Consider the following 6,076-nt stretch of genomic DNA (forward strand, 5'->3'; position numbering starts at 1 on the left):
TATAGCATGGTAGCTTCATGCTCCTGTCCTGATTTGTATTTGAGGGAAGAGACATACGACTGGGGGTCCATTGTGCGTCAAAACAATGATTTTATTAAAACACATATATGTGGGAAGTCGAGCACAATCACTCAAACAGCATCGATCTTCTCCGGACAATAAATGGGGTGTCATATATATAACATAGTTGATGACGAGCATTATGTGTCAGAGCAGATAAATAAACATGCATGTTCCAGTAATTCCAACTCGGACATATTCTAAAAAAGAACAGTTCCTTCCTCTGTTCCTCCGCCACCGCCAGATGCTTCCTGTTATTTCACTTACTGCACTTCAGAACAGAACATGAGCATGCCGTTTACAAGCAAAACAAGTCTATATACTGTGCATGTGTGCAGGCAGCCCGTGTGTCTTTACCTCAGTGCATGACCTCACTCGACAAACAAAGACATTTTAGAAATATACGTCCTGACTCCGTTTGAGTCAACTGTTACCAGGCAAACTCCAATGCAGCAGGCTGCTGAGGGCACACACAGGCCTTTAATATGTGGTAAATTGTACTGTAAGTATGTATGCAATTCTTTCAATAGCTGTGGGTCACTTTGCACAATTGATCGGTCGAACATCGCGTCGGCCGTAGCTTCAAACCATTAATTAACTTGACCGAGCTTCAACTCTTTAACTCAGCCACTGGTAGGATTTCTGGATATCAGCCACCTCCTCTATCTGCCGGTGGTACATACCGTGCAGGGGCCTGTCCTTCCATGATGGTTCCTCGTCTCCCTCCTCTTTCTTGGGTTTCTGCTGCCTGAGGTATTCACTGAGCACTCGGTCAGTTGGGGCCATCTTCCCAATGTATTCTTGGATGTTCGTTGTCTCATCCTGGACTGTGGTGCTGACACTCACCAGTCCCCGGCCCCCTTCCTTCCGCTTAGCGTACAGCCTCAGGGTGCTGGACTTGGGGTGAAACCCTCCATGCATGGTAAGGAGCTTTCTTGTCTTTATGTCAGTGGCTTCTATCTCCTCCTTTGGCCAGCCTATTACCCCAGCAGGGTACCTGATCACGGGCAGGGCGTACGTGTTGATGGCCCGGATCTTGTTCTTACCATTCAGCTGACTCCTCAGGACTTGCCTGACCCTCTGCAGGTACTTGGTGGTTGCAGCTTTTCTAGCAGCCTCTTCATGGTTCCCATTCGCCTGCGGGATCCCCAGGTACTTGTAACTGTCCTCTATGTCTGCAATGTTGCCTTCTGGTAGTTCAATCTCCTCAGTTCTGACTACCTTCCTTCTCTTTGTTACCATCCGCCTACACTTCTGCAGTCCGAACGACATTCCGATGTCATTGCTGTATAGCCTGGTGGTGTGGATCAGTGAATCGATGTCTCGTTCACTCTTGGCATACATATATATATATTTTCTGCACGCATTATGTGTTGCTAGCGGAATGGAAATCAGTGGATGTCATGTGGTAGCCATCTAAAAAAAGAAAAGTGAAGTTATTCTGGGTTGTGTATTCAAAAGAAATACAACAGTAGATACATACTACACCGGGAATCTGTAGTTTTGTTGGCAGATAAAATAATTGTATAATTTTTTTTTAAATGACATTTTGTGTGTGTTGATGCGAAATGCATCCAATTATTATTTTCCCTGTTGGACTGCCTGATTACAGTACAAGCACACCTAAAAACACACAGCTTTCACTTCATTTTTATATAGAAATTTAGTTGATTAATTCGATCGATTCCAGTCACCCGGAATGACGTCACCACGTTGCGGAGCGTCATTTACCTGGCAGGAAACACGGCGGCTCAAACGCTCAAAAGTTTGGTTATGCTTTATGAGAATGGATGACAACAGGGCAACTTGCAATACTTGCAAAGTAGATATTTAATTTAAGGGAGGAAACATTACGAATATGCAAAAGCATTTGCTCATCAAACACGCGATATCCTTAAATGAATGTCGTGTTTTTAATTTCGCTCCGGACTCGTGAATCTCAGCCCAGCAGCAGCGGTAACGTTTGCACGTCCTCTCCCGTTAATGCGGCAGGTAAATACCGTAATTGTCGGGCTGTAAGCCGCTACTTTTTCCACAAGCTTTGAACCCTGCGGCTTTTAGTCAGGTGCGGCTTTTCTGTGGATTGTCCATGATTTTTGTCATATCGTAAGACGATTTGTTTTGTTTGTTCCGCTGTTGTACGGCACTACGTTGCCTGGTGGAAGGGCATGTGATCAGACACACAGTATCGGGGTTCAAGAGTGGTATGTTGGCCACGTGTCCATCCGCCAGGCAACATAGTGCCGTACAAGTAGCGCGAAAAACAAACTTCAAAGTAGCGGTACGCGTTCAGCGGGAGTCGTGGATGACGAGCGGCGATAAACTTGCGAAAAGCAAGTTATGCTCAACTCCACCGGTGGAATCTGACAGCGTGGAAAAGTGTGAAAACATCCATGATCACCAACGGATTTCGAAGGGCTGGACTGCTGCATGATGGAGAGGAGGACACCGCCACGGCCCTTCAGAGGGTGTTCGACTCTGACACTGACAGCGAGGATTTGTTTGGTTTTGTAAGTGACAACGAAGGAAAGAAGCTGAGAGTGGATGACGAAGCCACTCTGAGCCTGTTCGTTTCTGACACTGGAGAAGAGGACTTTGGTGGTTTTAGTGCGCAGGAAGATGGTGGTGAATGACTGACTTTTCTTCTTGTTAAAGCGTGTGACTGCACCTGAGCCTAAAAGGTAGTCTGAATCTATTTTTCTGGTGTGCTGTAGGTTATTGTTATGTACTACATTTATTACTCATTTATGAAGCACAGTACATGTTTCCTACTTGTAATTACCGCTACTTGTACATATTGTATGCTAATGTGAGAGATGCATACAGAGCCACCCCCCTCCCGCCACTAGGGAAGTCAGACCACAACCTGGTTTACCTACAGCCACAATACACACCCCTCGTCCAAAGGCAGCCGGTCACAACGCGCTCCATCCGGAGATGGACCCCAGAAAAGGAGGATGCTCTGAGAGACTGTTATGACACCACAGACTGGGATGTGCTCCTGAGCCCACATGGTGAGGACATAGAGGGGGCGACACACTGTCTTACAGACTACCTCAACTTTTGTGTGGACACGGTCGCCCCTGCTAAGACGGTACGGTGTTATCCTAATAACAAACCGTGGGTAACACAGGAAGTCAAAGCTGTCCTCAACATGAAGAAGAAGGCTTTCAGGAGCAAAGTGAAGGAGGAGATGAAGGCAGCACAGCGGGAGGTGAAACGCTGCCTGAGGGAAGCAAAGGACACCTACAGGAGGAAGGTGGAGCAGAAGTTGGAGAGGAACAATATGAGGGAGGTCTGGAATGGTGTGAAAACCATCACAGGCCACAACACCAAGAAAAGCACAGTGGGGGGGACTGTGGAGAAGGCAAACGAACTCAACAACTTCTTCAACAGGTTTGACCAGCCCACAACCCCCCCACCCTCACCTTCACTACAGAGTCCAATCCCCACTCTCCTACCTCCCTCGCTTCCCCCCCTTCCTGACACCATGACACCCCCCTCCTCCAATCCCTCTCTCAGCAGCAAGACATCTCCCCCCCTCCCCTCTTCCCAAACATCTCCCAGTGTCACAGTGGATCAGGTCAGGAGACAACTGAGGAAGCTTCGCCCCAGAAAGGCAGCAGGCCCAGACAAGGTGTGTCCTAGGATGCTAAAGGCGTGTGCTGCTGAACTTGGGGAGCCGCTACAACGAGTCTTCAACCTCAGTCTGCGACTGGGGAGAGTGCCCGCCCTATGGAAGACATCCTGCATCGTCCCGGTCCCCAAAAAGAACCGGCCCAATGAGCTGAATGACTTCCGACCGGTGGCACTGACGTCACATCTTATGAAGACTCTAGAGCGGCTCTTCCTCAACCTCCTCCGACCACAGGTACAACATGCCCAGGACCCACTACAGTTTGCATACAAGGCGGGTGTCGGAGTGGAGGATGCCATCCTGTACCTCCTACACAGAGCCCACTCACACCTGGATGGGGGAAAAGGCACGGTCAGGATACTGTTTCTTGACTTTTCCAGTGCCTTTAATACCATCCGGCCCTGTATGCTTCAAGAAAAACTGAACAGGATGGAGGTGGACCCCTGCCTGGTGGCTTGGATCTCCGACTACCTCACCGACAGACCACAGTACGTCAGGCTGAAGGACATCACGTCTGACACAGTGGTCAGCAGCACAGGAGCACCACAGGGAACTGTGCTGTCCCCTCTTCTCTTCACCCTGTACACCTCTGACTTCTGCTACAACTCTGAATTATGCCACATTCAGAAGTTTGCAGACGACACAGCCATCATGGGGTGTATCTGGGATGATCAGGAAGAGGAGTACAGAAGTCTGGTGAGGAACTTTGTCGCATGGAGTCACACAAACCACCTGCAACTCAACACCTCAAAGACTAAGGAACTGGTTGTGGACTTCGGGAGGTCTAGAGCAGGTCCACTGCCGGTTCAGATAGAGGGGGAGGAGGTGGAGGTGGTCAACAAGTACAAGTACCTCGGGCTGTGGGTGGACAATAAACTGGACTGGTCATGCAACACAGAGCACCTGTATAAAAAAGCCCAAAGCCGACTGTACTTCCTCAGGAGGCTGAGGTCTTTTAACATCTGCAGGAAGCTCCTGAGGATGTTTTACCAGTCGGTGGTTGCTGGAGTACTTTTCTATGCTGTGGTGTGCTGGGGGAGCAGCACAGCAAAGAAGGACTCATCCAGGCTGGAGAAACTGATCAGGAGGGCTAGCTCTGTGGTCGGCATGAAGCTGGACACTCTGGTGACAGTGGCAGAGAAAAGGACATTAAAGAAACTGATGGACATTATGGACAATGCCAGGCATCCTCTGCACACGGCCATTAACAACCAGAAGAGTCTGTTCAGTGACAGGTTGCTTCTCCCAAAGACAAGAACTAACAGACTTAAAAACTCCTTTGTCCCACACGCCATCAGACTGTTTAACTCCTCTCTGGAGGGGAGAGGGAGGGGAAACAGGAGGACAAAGGAGGGAACAACTAAGCTGTAGTGCCTCTTCACCTCACTGTGCAATACCTTTTGTGCAATACTTTTGTAAATAGTCAACGGTGCAATAGACTCAATACTTGAAATGTGCAATTCACTTGTATTTTTATTTTTATTCCTATTTATTCTATTTATCCCCTTCGTATATTTTATTTATATTGTCTCTGTATTTATATATATGTGTGTGTGTATAACTCTGTAACTTCTGTCGGTGCTGTGCTTTTTTGGAAATCGAATTTCCCAGAGGAACCCACCCGAGGGATTAATAAAGTTCTATCTTATCTTATCTTATCTTATATACCTAAAAAGTTATGCAAACATGTATCCATAACTTGTTCTTCAAAATATTAATAAAAGGGGTGTGTCTCCAAACAGCCATCTCTTTCCTGACCATTCCCTATGTGCATATTCTCTTACATATGATAAGTCAACATTGAAACACCTGCGGCCTTTAGTCAGGTGCGGCTAATGTATGTACAAAACAGGATTTTACCGTGATTTTAGCTTGTGCGGCTAATATTCAGGTGCGCTTTGTAGTCCGGGAAATACGGTAATCAACTAACAGTGCATATTATGTTAGCACGATCTGCCTTATTACAAAACCTGCCATTACTGTGCATTTAGGTGACCGTGATGAGACAGACAGAGTCTGGCTCAGATGCTGACAGTTCTCGCTGCAGTCTACCGGTAGCGTCTCCTTTCAGGCCAGGATAGACGAATGTCACCGAGCAGTGACTAAGTTTGTGGTCAAAGGCTTGCACCCATTTGCCACAGCAGATGCCCCCGATTTAAAGTGAATGTGTTTAATTGTAGGCAGGACATTACTGGATATTCTTGTGTAATTGCTACAGAATAATTTATGTTATACTTTGTTATTGCTACAGAAGAATATTTATCTTATTATTTTACATTTACATTTTTTTCCTGGGGACCCTGAGACACCCCATTGAAAACCCGTAGGCTGCGGATCTCTTAAGATCTCACTATTGGGTTTGTAAGGCCATTAGGGCTG

The sequence above is a fragment of the Diplotaxodon limnothrissa genome, linkage group LG3 (genome assembly GCF_057381915.1).
Source record: "Diplotaxodon limnothrissa isolate DT_005_m linkage group LG3, D_limnothrissa_male_GT1.1, whole genome shotgun sequence".
NCBI classification, from domain to species: domain Eukaryota; kingdom Metazoa; phylum Chordata; class Actinopteri; order Cichliformes; family Cichlidae; genus Diplotaxodon; species Diplotaxodon limnothrissa.